The sequence below is a fragment of the Schistocerca americana genome, chromosome X (assembly GCF_021461395.2).
Source record: "Schistocerca americana isolate TAMUIC-IGC-003095 chromosome X, iqSchAmer2.1, whole genome shotgun sequence".
Classification (NCBI taxonomy): domain Eukaryota; kingdom Metazoa; phylum Arthropoda; class Insecta; order Orthoptera; family Acrididae; genus Schistocerca; species Schistocerca americana.
In genome coordinates, this window is record NC_060130.1 from 508,799,620 (window position 1) to 508,812,400 (window position 12,781).

A 12,781-nucleotide genomic window follows, 5' to 3' on the forward strand; every position below is an offset into this window, starting at 1 on the left:
GCGGCACTACTCTACCCTGTAACACCTCATTCAGAAGGGAGGTAAAGGTAGCACCCATCAACGGCCAAAGGCGCACGTAAAATTCCTTTGGGAGTCCATCTAGACCCGGGGACTTTTGATAAGGCGATCCCACAATAATTTTGTAAACTTCCTCAGGCTGAAAGGCAGCTAAGAGCGTTTCATTATGTTCAGATGTAATTGTCGTATACAAGATGCTGACAAGTGGGTCGTAAAAGGTTTTACTGGACTCCTCGATATCGTAGATTTCTACATAGTACTGGTGTAAGATACGCACTATATCAGCTTGCGCCATTACGATACATCCATCTTTTGTCGTGGGAGAATGAATACAAGTGCGTCGGCGACGGATCTGATACCGAAGCAAATGATATAAGGAAGTCAGTTCTTCCATCACCAATGATCGCGACTTCGATCGGATTTTCAAACCTTCCATTTCCATTCTCTTCACGGTTAACAATTTTGCCTTACCGGCCTAACATCTGCAATTCGCAGAGGGCTTGATCCGAAGCAGCATAAAGTTCACGCAGGATGGAATAGTAATATTCATAAGTTCTCCGAAAGTCTCGCGCTTTGGCAGCACAGAAACATATCAAAGACTGCGTGAGCCTCGGTTTCGCTAGCTATATCCACCCGTCAAGCAGTCCGTCTTCAGGCCACAAGTGGCCCAATGGGACCGTCCGACCGCCGTGTCATCCTCAGCTGAGGATGCAGATAGTAGGGGCGTGTGGTCAGCACACCGCTCTCCCGGTCGTTATAATGGTTTTCCTTGACCGGAGCCGCTACTATTCGGTCGAGTAGCTCCTCAATGGGCATCACGAGGCGAGGCTGAGTGCACCCCGAAAAATGGCAACAGCGCATGGCGGCCCAGACGGTAACCCATCCTAGTGCCGTTCACGCCCGACAGCGCTTAACTTCGGTGATCTGACGAGAACCGGTGTATCCACTGTGGCAAGGCCGTTGCCCCATCAGTCAAGGGTGGAGGAGTATTTCCCAGTGGACCGTAGAGTATGCTCCCACACGACTTGCATCACGTCATCGAGAGAAGGGTCAGCTAGATGAGCGACGTTTAGCATCCACGGAGGGCGAAACAATTTGACTGGTTGCCATTCAAGATTGAAAGTTATGGCCACAGCACAGTGATCCTTAAAGGAAGCTGGGATAACTTCAACGTTAAGAATACTATCGCTCAGGAAGTCCGATAAGTAAAATCTATCTAACCTGCTAGTAGAAGTCTCAGTAAAGTGGGTAAATTTAACTAATGTCGGGTATTTACATATCCAGACGTCTTTTAGGCGTAAGGAGCGGCCCAATTCATGTAATTCGGGACAGAAATTAAGGTTTGGAGATTGATCCACAGGACGCAATACACAGTTAAAGTCATCACTCAACAGAATACCCGGAGGACTCTTACGCAACAAATAAACAATATCCTCTTCATAAAAACGCAAACGATCCACCACGTGACCAGTGCCAGTAGGGGCATATAAACGAACCAAAGTAAGATTAAAAAGTTGACACCCTATGCCCCTGCCAGAATCCACCATTTCCACTTCAGCAATAGGAATGCTTTCGCGAAAGAATAAGGTGGTCCCCGTAGAATATTCGGGTGCTACATTAAAGATCATACGAAAACCAGATAAGGAGAAATTACTAAATAGCACCTCCTGTAAGAAAACTGTGTCCGCACATGAATCATAAATGAACGGACGCAGCGAAGCCAATCACAATTCTTATTCCACACGATTAACGTTTAAGGAAAGGAACATGTAGGCTTGGGTAATTGATCACAGCTGGACAGAGATGTACGGAATATCGGAGTAGAATTATGTAGACAGCTGAGAGTCAAGGTCCACTGTGGAATCCACAGTGGAATCACACATCGGGGGACCATAACCCACGTCATCGCAACCTATTTTCTTAGATTTCTTACAAGCCACCGCACGGTCAAGTTGTATACGCTGTTTCTGCCGGCTATGTGAGATGGCGGCCTCTGCAGACAGAGGCTTGGGAGGGGTCATAGGCACAGCTTCCTCCCCCCCCTCCCCAGACCTAGGGTCATGTAATGCAATGCCAGTCACTAAGGCGGAAGCATTCTGTGGAATTACCAATACAACAGGTGATACTTGGTCGCTAATTTTCTTCTCCTCGGGAGCTGCTGTAGGCGGCAAATATAGGAAGACGAAGGAACAGGAGGACACTGCATCGTCTTAGGCTGTAACGGAGGACACAAAGACGAACGGGGGGCTCCGCTCCCTCTTCACACACAGGCAGCTCAGAAGGAGCCACTTCGCGACCAGGAGGGATGCTGGAGATAACTTCTTCGCCACGCATCATACCACGGAGGGGAGGTATAGTAGCATCGAGAGTAGCAGGGGACACAATCGATGCGGAGGAGGTTGGCGCAGAAGGTACAACCAAATCCTCACCATCACCTTCCTGAGTGCGATGTCGCTTGTTTGTCGCCGTTATAAGTTCTATCCTGGGGCCAATAGGATTCAGAACCTGTCGCGGAGGTAAAGGCGGAAATTCATTGACACGATTATCAGAACTGACTGTTTATACATTATAATCCGAAGCAGAAGTAGGTCCGACGGTGGGAGGAGAAGGAACAAGATCAGCAACCGTCAATTTGTGAAGCTGCACTAATGACGGCTTTAATACAAAAACACTCCGCGGACAATTAGAACGAACGTGTCCACTTTCATTACATAGGGAACAGGTTCCCTCTTGACCAGTATACATGATACTGATGCGGTAACCACACACTTGTAAATGTGATTATATATTACGTTTGAGATGCACTTCCAAGGAAAGAATTCCACTGTAACACTGTAATCTGCATTGAGTAGACCAGCGTTAACGACGGATGTTTTTCACGTTACCATAAGGAGTCAATATGCCCTTTAGAAAACTGTCATCAACTTCCGGCGGGAGGCTGAACACTCGAACATTGGTGTATTCGATTTCAGCATCTGCGAGTGACACTATACTAGGGGAATTATCACGATGTCTGAACAGGATGTGAGAACCATGTCGCGACAGTAATCTTTCAGCGTGAAAGATCCATGAATTTCACGTAAAACACGTACTCGTCAGCATCACAATGCCGCGCGGAGTGGCCGCGCGGTTAGAGGTTCCATGTAACGTGTTGCACGACCCCTGCCGCCGGAGGTTCGAGTCCTCCCTCGGGCATGGGTGTGTGTGTGTGTGTTGTTCTTAGCATAAGTTAATTTAAGTAGTGTGTAAGTTTAGGGACCGATGACCTCAGTAGTTTGGTCCCTTAAGAATTCACAGACATTTGAACACATTTCAGCATCAAAATAAGCGGTGTGGACCTGATCAGAGTTCACATGAATTGTATCGAGAAGCCAATCGTGGATTTCTAGGGTCCCAGGCTGAATGTGTCACGTTGTTTTATCGAAGCGGAAAAGTTCATTGAGATGAGCAACCTCCTGCTGTAGTGAATCGCGCTGCTGTTGAAGTGAAAAGCGGCCTCCATATTATGCAGAAGACGTAACACAATCTTCTTGTGTGAAGCACCCATGTGCATTTCGCAGTGAGGTGTGTATGGAATGGGCAGAAGCTGTCGCGATGAGGGAGACATGGAAGACGCATTAATCTTCATGCCTTCTGATCTGGCAGAATGGCTTCTTGCGTCCAGCGTAGGAGACAGCATGCCTAAAGCCGGAGATTGCACAAGAAGATGATTATAGAGGTCCATAGGTAATGGAAAAATTTAAGAAAATCGGCCCCCAATATGGGGCCAAACATGCAGGCCATTAACAATCATCATGAAGGTGAGAAAACATTTTGCAGATTTAATTTCATATGACTCTGAGGCATGTCCTTCACACCCCGTAAAACACCACTTATATCCAAACCTGTGTTGACCAAAATTCCATACTAGATATCTTTTCAAACACAAATAATCGTGAAGATTCACATTTAGCAGAAGCTGTGGCATTGTCATTACAACTACAATCTTACTGGTTATACAACGGATATGCACGTCTATACACATCCGTTGTTGATATCTGGGAACCCACACAGTTTGCAACATCATCTAGCATTTCGCCTGAAGTGTCTATGGAACCAACACCATTCGAATTTGCGTGGCTGCCGCTCGTCAATGCGCCGTACGCTCCTTGGGCTGTCAGCTGCCAGCTTGGCGTAGAGTCTTGCCAGTTCAGTGAGGATTCTCTCAATAGGTGGCTCTGGTGGTTGCACAGCCGAGACGAGACTTCAGTGACAGCGAAACATGGGAATTGACGTAGTTGAAGGCGTTGTGAATATTGACTTTGAAGACGATATTTTAGATGAGGCAGAAATATCTGTGTTTGTTTTATGTTATTGTTTTTGTTGACGTGGTAGATGCTGCATAAATCCTTTTCAGCGATGAATTTTTTTAATAATTTCAATTTTGACAGTTATTTTTAACACTATATTTGAGATGTAAGGAAGTCATTGCAAATATATTTCTTCAACAAATGCTTCAATTTACTGTACAACAATGAAAACAGGAAATGGCCACATTTGTGTACATGGTGCATAGCAGGTTACATAGAGCAAACATGGTGAAAACATAAAGAAACTAAAAAATGTGATAAATAATAGCGAAATTCAAGTAAGAAGGAATTGTTCACATCATGTATTGTGGAAGAACTCCGTACATTGTGGGCAAACAAGAACCTTGCACTTTTGCAGATGTATCTTGTTCTTCTTTTGCAGTTTTTATTTCTGTACCGAGGAGGATTCTCACATTCCTTTTTTTTTTTTTCAGGGTAATAGGCTATTCCATCCAGTCTTATATATGCAGTACACCCAGTGCGTTGCCTTTTCTTCCAGTGAGTATGGTCAGTGGTGTTAGATGGTCTGCCACACTTCCTTTGCAGGCTTCCAAGCTATGTAATTGTTGTAGCAACTGAGGCCTTGTATTCCACCAAAGAAATATTTCTCTCAGTGCCTCTTTTGTAAAGAATCCATGCATTTACTAGTGCAACATTATAAAAGTGGAAAAATATTCTCAAATAAAACTTCTTGCTCTTCATTGTGTGAGGGTAGTGTGCAACCATCTGGTCAGTCATGTCTACTCAGCCCATGAATTTGTTGTAGCATGCAACAGCATCTGGCCTCTCGATATCTATGCGAGCATGGTTCTTCACGTCCCATCACAGTATCAGTTGGTGTCCCTCCAGAAAAGGTAGATATCATGTGGACAATGTTTCTCTCCACCCATCACAAAACTGTAATATTGTCATTAGAAGTAGCAATAGACATTGAACCTCGACATGATTCCATTAGAGCTTTGCTGTTGGTCAATTTACTCTCTGCACCCTACAGTCTGTTCGACCTTATGGTTCCCAATACATGAATTTTCTTTTGCTTGAGATATGAAAGCAATGGGATTGCTGCGAATAAATGGTCAAGAATGATCTTGTGATTTTTTCCTTCTAGCCCCTGGCACAATCTTACGACAGTGTCCCCAATAGGACTGAAGCTCAGTGTGTAATTCCGCTCCCACCTTTTCTCTTGGTACATCTCAAAAAATGTTGCGCATCAATCTGAGCTAGAGCGTACCCATGATTTCAATCCCCATTTTTAGGGCTTAGACTTTATATACTGTTTTGCCCTGCTTCTACCCTTGAAGAGGATAATCATTTCACTTATAGACTGATATTCAGTAGGAGTTACATTCCCCGAAAATGTCTCTTTCATTGTGTCCAATATGGGTTTCACCTCCACAAACATGGCAGAGTTATTTCCCGGGATTTCGTTCAAAAATGGTTCAAATGACTCTGAGCACTATGGGACTTAACATCTGTGGTCATCAGTCCCCTAGAACTTAGAACTACTTAAACCTAACTAACCTAAGGACATCACACACATCCATGGCCAAGGCAGGATTCGAACCTGCGACCGTAGCAGTCGCGCGGTTCTGGACTGAGCGCCTGAACCGCTAGACCAACGCGGGCGGCCGGGATTTCGTCTTTGTCCACAAAACGTAAATACGTTTTTAGACTACTGGCCAGTAAAACTGCTACAAGACGAAGATGAAGTGCTACGGACCCGAAATTTAACTGACAGGACGAAGATGCTGTGATATACAAAGGATTAGCTTTCCAGAGCATTCACACAAGGTTGGCGCCAGTGGCGACACCTACAACGTGCTGACATGAGGAAAGTTTCCAACCGATTTCTCATACACAAACAGCAGCTGACACGGCGTTGCCTGGCGAAACGTTGTTGTGATGCCTCGTGTAAAGCGGAGAAATGCGTACCATCACGTTTCCGACTTTGGTAAAGGTCGGATTGTAGCTTGTCTCGATTGCGTTTTATCGTATCACGACATTGCTGCTCGCGTTGGTCGAGATCCAATGACTATTAGCAGAATTTGGAATCGGTGGGTTCAGGAGGGCAATACGGAACGCCGTGCTGCATCCCAACGGCATTGTATCACTAGCAATGGAGATGACAGGCACCTTATCCACATCGCTGTAACGGATCGTGCAGCCACATCTCGATCCCTGAGTCAACAGATGGGGACGTTTGCAAGACAACAACCATCTGCTCGAACAGTTTGACAACGTTTGCAGCAGCATGGACTATCAGCTCGGAGACCATGGCTGCGGTTACCCTTGACACTGCATCATAGACAGGAGCGCCTGTGATGGTGTACTCAACGACAAACCTGGGTGCACGAATGGCAAAACATCATTTTTTCGGATGAATCCAGGTTTTGTTTACAGCATCGTGATGGTCGCATCCGTGTTTGGCGACATCACGGTGAACGCACATTGGAAGTGTGTATTCGTCATCGCCATACTGGGGTATCACCCGGTGTGATGGTATGGGGTGCCATTGGTTACACATCTTGGTCACCTCTTGTTCGCATTGACGGCACTCTGAACAGTCGACGTTACGTTTCAGATGTGTTACGACCCGTGGCTCTACCCTTCATTCGATCCCTGCCAAACCCTACATTTCAGCAGGATAATGCACGAACACATGTTGCACGTCCTCTATGGGTATTTCTGGATACAGAAAATGTTCGACTGCTGCCGTGGCCAGCACATTCTCCAGATCTCTCACCAATTGAAAACGTCTATTCAATGGTGGCTGAGCAACTGGCTCGTAACAATACACCAGTCACCACTCTTGATGAACTGTGGTATTGTGTTGAAGCTGCATGGGCAGCTGTACCTGTACACGCCATCCTAGCTCTGTTTGATTCAATGCCCAGGCGCCTCAAGGCCGTTATTACGGCCAGAGGTGGTTGTTCTGGGTACTGATTTCTCAGGATCTATGCACCCAAATTGCGTGAAAATGTAATCAAATGTCAGTTCTAGTATAATATATTTGTCCAATGAATACCTGTTTATCATCTGCATTTCTTCTTGGTGTAGCAATTTCAATGGCCAGTAGTGTATTTTCTCAAATCTCTTAAGTGACATAATGTCAGCAATAAGATCCATTCTCAAAACTGGGTTACCTGACCAGTTCATACGTCCGTTTTGGGTACTTTATATATGTCATGATCAAATTAATCGCTAAGAAGCAATTAACTGCACTTACTGAGACAGAGAAATTGCATTCGCCATTTGAAAAAGCATTCCGTGTTGTCTCTCTGACTATCAAGTCCAGTGCTTTAGGAGTGTACATGTTGTAGTAGTAAAAATATGGCGTCTTCTCTACTAAAAGATCACTACTGCTTTTGTAAACGCCACAGAATGCAGGAATGTCACCAACGAAGTCAATGTCCTTGTTTGTATACCACATATTACGTGAAGATGTTGGAGAATTCGAAACTTGTACTTGCAGTTGCACTATTGGTCTGGACTGTTATTGAGTGAATTGCCCTATCAACAGCTGAATCACCACTAGCAACAGTGTTATCACCAACAACACTATCATCATCAGAATCGTCATCAATAATATCACTGTCTTTATCACATGTAATTACGTCCAAATCAGAACAATTGGCATCATCAACAGAATCTAAAATGAGTAAAATTTCCTCTGGGCTTAATGTTTTCCTTCGATTCATTTTTAATAATGTTGGAAGAGAAACTGTAAAATAAATGAAAGTAACAAAATGACAAAAACGGTATTTTATAATTGAGACTCTGGTGGTGACATGGTATTTCAGGTTATGTTACCTATGCACTGTGTCCACAAATGTGTACATTTGTAAACAGTCGATTTACACAAAATAGTTTCCAGATATCACTGTTTCAACAGTAACATCATAATAATAAATGTTCAAAGCACACAATAAAAAATTGTAGACGAAAAATTGTCCTGCAAAAAAAAAAACGTAAATTATGATTTCAAATGCATGTACTAAACAACAGGCAGCCGCTGACTATCCACAGATATAAAAACATCTCTCTTCATAACAGTTAAAGATAATGAACTAGGGACAGGGTAGCCATCTTATGGGAACACAATGGCCACAAATGTAACCAATGCCCATTGGGCTCAAATGGCTCTGAGCACTATGGGACTTAACATCTAAGGTCATCAGTCCCTTAGAACTTAGACCTACTTGACCTAACTAACCTAAGGACATCACACACATCCATGCCCGAGGCAGGATTCGAACCTGCGACAGTGGCGGTTACGAGGTGCCAAAACTAGAGCGCCTAGAGCCGCTCGGCATCACCGGCCGTCCACTGTCCATTAAGGAATGCATTTTCTTCAATATATTCAGCATACGGTTAATGGCTACATATGTGCCAGAATCCCTGAAGAGGTTAATTGTCATAGTAACTCAGCCACAGGCTTTGTGCTAGTCTGATTTTCAAGAGATGAACAATCGTAGTCCGCAGCTCGTGGTCGTGCGGTAGCGTTCTCGCTTCCCACGCGCGGGTTCCCGGGTTCGATTCCCGGTGGGGTCAGGGATTTTCTCCGCCTCGTGATGACTGGGTGTTGTGTGCTGTCCTTAGGTTAGTTAGGTTTAAGTAGTTCTAAGTTCTAGGGGACTGATGACCATAGATGTTAAGTCCCATAGTGCTCAGAGCCATTTGAACCATTTTTTTTAACAATCGTAAGCTCATTTGTTGGAGAGAAAATAGGAAACGTAATATACATTCATATTCAGGGAGGCAAATACACTATGGCCATTAAAATTGCTACACCACGAAGTTAACGTGCTACAGGCGCGAAATTTATTAACCGACAGGACGAAGATGTTGTGATACGCAAAGGATTAGCTATCCAGAGCATTCACACAAGGTTGGTGCCAATGGCGACACCTACAACGTGCTGACATGAGGAAAGTGTCCAACCGATTTCTCATACACAAACAGCAGCTGACACGGCGTTGCCTGGCGAAACGTTGTTGTGATGCCTCGTGTAAAGAGGAGAAATGCGTACCATCACGTTTCCGATTTTGATAAAGGTCGGATTGTAGCTTGTGCGATTGCGGTTTTTCATATCGCGACATTGCTCCTCGCGTTGGTCGAGATCCAATGACTGTTAGGAGAATATGGAATTGGTGGGTTCATGACGGTAATATGGAATGCCATGCTGGATCCCAACGGCCTCACATCACTAGCAGTCGAGATGACAGGCATCTTATCCACATCGCTGTAACGGATCGTGCAGCCACATCTCGATCCCTGAGTCAACAGATGGGGATGTTTGCAAACAACAACCATCTGAACGAACAGTTCGACGACGTTTGCAGCAGTGTGGACTATCAGCTAGGAGACCATGGCTGCGGTTACCCTTGACGCTGCATCACAGAGAGGAGCAGCTGCGATGGTGTACTCAACCTGGGTGCACGAATGGCAAGACGTCATTTTTTCAGATGAATCCAGGGTCTGTTTACAGCATCATGATGGTCGCATCCGTGTTTTTCGACATCGCGGTGAATGCACATTGGAAGCGCGTATTCGTCAGCGCCATACTGGCGTATCACCTGGCGTGATGGTATGGGGTGCCATCGGTTACATTGGTTACACATCTTGACACCTCTTGTTCGCATTGACGGCACTCTGAACAGTCGACGTTACATTTCAGATGTGTTACGACCCATGGCTCTACCCTTCATTCGATCCCTGCGAAACCCTACATTTCAGCAGGATAATGCACGACCGCATGTTGCAGGTCCTCTATGGGCACTTCTGGATACAGAAAATGTTCGACTGCTGCCCTGGCCTTCACATTCTCCAGGTCTCTCACCAATTGAAAACGTCTGCTCAATGGTGGCTGAACAACTGGCTTGTCACAATACGCCAGTCACCACTCTTGATGAACTGTGGTATTGTGTTGAAGCTGCATGGGAAGCTGTACCTGTACATGCCATCCAAGCTCTGTTTGACTCAATGCCCAGGCGTCTCAAGGCCATTATTACGGCCAGAGGTGGTTGTTCTGGGTACTGATTTCTCAGGATCTATGCACCCAAATTGCGTGAAAATGTAATCACATGTCAGTTCTAGTATAATATATTTGTCTAATGAATACCCTCTTATCATCTGCATTTCTTCTTGGTGTAGCAATTTTAATGGCCAATAGTGTAAGTTGATTGGTTCAAATGATTGTGGTTAGAATATCGTATTTTCCCACAGAATATAAATGTATAGGATTTATTTAATACTGTGATTATGTACTCTAGCTGCAGGTGTAGTGTTGTGCCGGTGAACGTTATAAACTGCAGATTTAGTTTCATAGCTGTGTGCACATGAAAGGATACACAGCTGTGTTGTATGCAACGTAGTGCTGTTGTAATGATTGTTGGAAGGCTTCTTCAAAGTTAACTCTCAACATATTGAGTTGTTAAGTAATGCAGTTGTTGGACTTTATTTTTAGTCACTGAAGCATATAACGATGGAACTAGCTAAAAACACGAAGAGACATGCAGCAAAACTGGAGATACTGTGGGAAATTTGGATTTGCAAAACAATAGCAGGTGAGGATTTATATTGTGGCGCCGATGAAATCGACACCAACATCGACATGTATTCATCTTTGGACTCTAGGCATTATCTTTGGCTATTTCGCCATATTCCGTTCAGTTTTTTGTGATCCTTGTATGTGTTAAGGTTAATAAATGAACTATTTGTAAATGGGTGTGATTATTGGTGCAACCAACAAGGTAACCCTGGTGACCCCGAGTTGTAACGTCTTTCGTTTTCGCAGTTTTACTGTGTCCGCGACCTCTGCATTGGTTATTTTCGCGTGTATTACATCGACACTGTATTCGAACAATGACTTCGTCTCAGTGCCTAACGTCGGATTTTGTGATTGACATGCATCATGTCGCAGGCGATGTACACCCGCCAGGAGTGCAACATGATGCCTCTCACTCGATGATTCCGCCAGACGTTTTCGAGCCTGCAACAATAAGTGAGGTTAGGAGTGCGCATGACTCCGGCTATCAAACGCCTTTGTTCCCACCCCATGTGCCCTCCCTGTGCAGTTACCTCTTACGGATCTCCATGCAGTGCAGGACCAGTGCCGATTTCTGCAAATGCTTCGTTGGACAACCTACTACCACCAGGACAACGATTTGCCATGCTGCAATCCGTGCAGTACCATGCAGATACCTGCCACGTGGCCGGAACTGCTTCGTTCACAGGTCTACCTCCTCAGCATCAGACCACGCCCCCACCTGTCTCAGTTCAGCTTTGGCACATGCCTTCCTAATTCTATACCTCGGCCTGCAACAGGAACAATAACCTGTTATCTGTGCCTCACCTCCACCTCCATCCCACTGCTACGTCTCAGTGTTGTGTGCCACGACATTCACCTTATCTGCACACCATTTTGAGTGGAGTGACTAGCCGGTCGAAGTGGCCGTGCGGTTAAAGGCGCTGCAGTCTGGAACCGCAAGATCGCTACGATCGCAGGTTCGAATCCTGCCTCGGGCATGGATGTTTGTGATGTCCTTAGGCTAGTTAGGTTTAACTAGTTCTAAGTTCTAGGGGACTAATGACCTCAGCCGTTGAGTCCCATAGTGCTCAGAGCCATTTGAACCATTTTTTGGAGTGACTATGAACAGTGAACATTCACACATTCCGTCCCACGTTAGACATCATTTCCCACACTGTGCTTCTGGACAGCCCGCACCTCCGCAGCCTCCCTGCAATACAGGTGGCCCTGGCTCTGATCACACGTCGAGCTTTCCACGGACTAACACACGTTCTCATACTCTGAACTTTTTCTCACCTGTCGCCCCCGAACCTGCTCCAGTCGAGCTTCCGCTACTGTTCTCGGCACATCTCGGTGCCTCATCCACGTTGGTCTTCTGCAACGCGTCAATCCGAACACACCCGCAACGTGTTGAGCTTCTGCAATCGCAATCATCACATTATGGTGTCTCACTCGCGTCGACCTTCTGCGTTGCTACGGATCACGCTCAACCACAACATGTCACCTTCACATTGCCACCTGAACAGCCGTCATTGCCACATCCCCTGGAGACACACTCTCCTCGAATACTACAGCAACAACAGCTCGATTCAGGCAGCGCCCCGACGAACTCAACTCATCCTGTTCTTCTGAACATTCTACAACGCTTACCAACGCTGCCGCCGTTTAATCTCGACAGAGCAACAACCTGGTTCAAAATTGTGGACGAAGTGTTCGACCATTACAAACTCGACGAGTCAACCAGGTTTCTGTGCCTCATCACCCACCAGCACGACCAGGAGGACTTGATTGCTGACCTGGTCGACGCCCCGGACTCACCTACCCAGTAAATTCTAGACAAAAGGATAGTTCTACGTCGGCTTCCACACTTAACTGAGGAGCAAAC

General features: G+C 45.5%; 1 pseudogene; it reads right to left on the bottom strand.

Moving 5' to 3' along the window:
• Positions 1-865: 865 nt before the first annotated feature.
• On the bottom strand, positions 866-983 carry LOC124557583 (annotated as a pseudogene).
• Between the last annotated feature and the right edge of the window lie 11,798 nt (positions 984-12,781).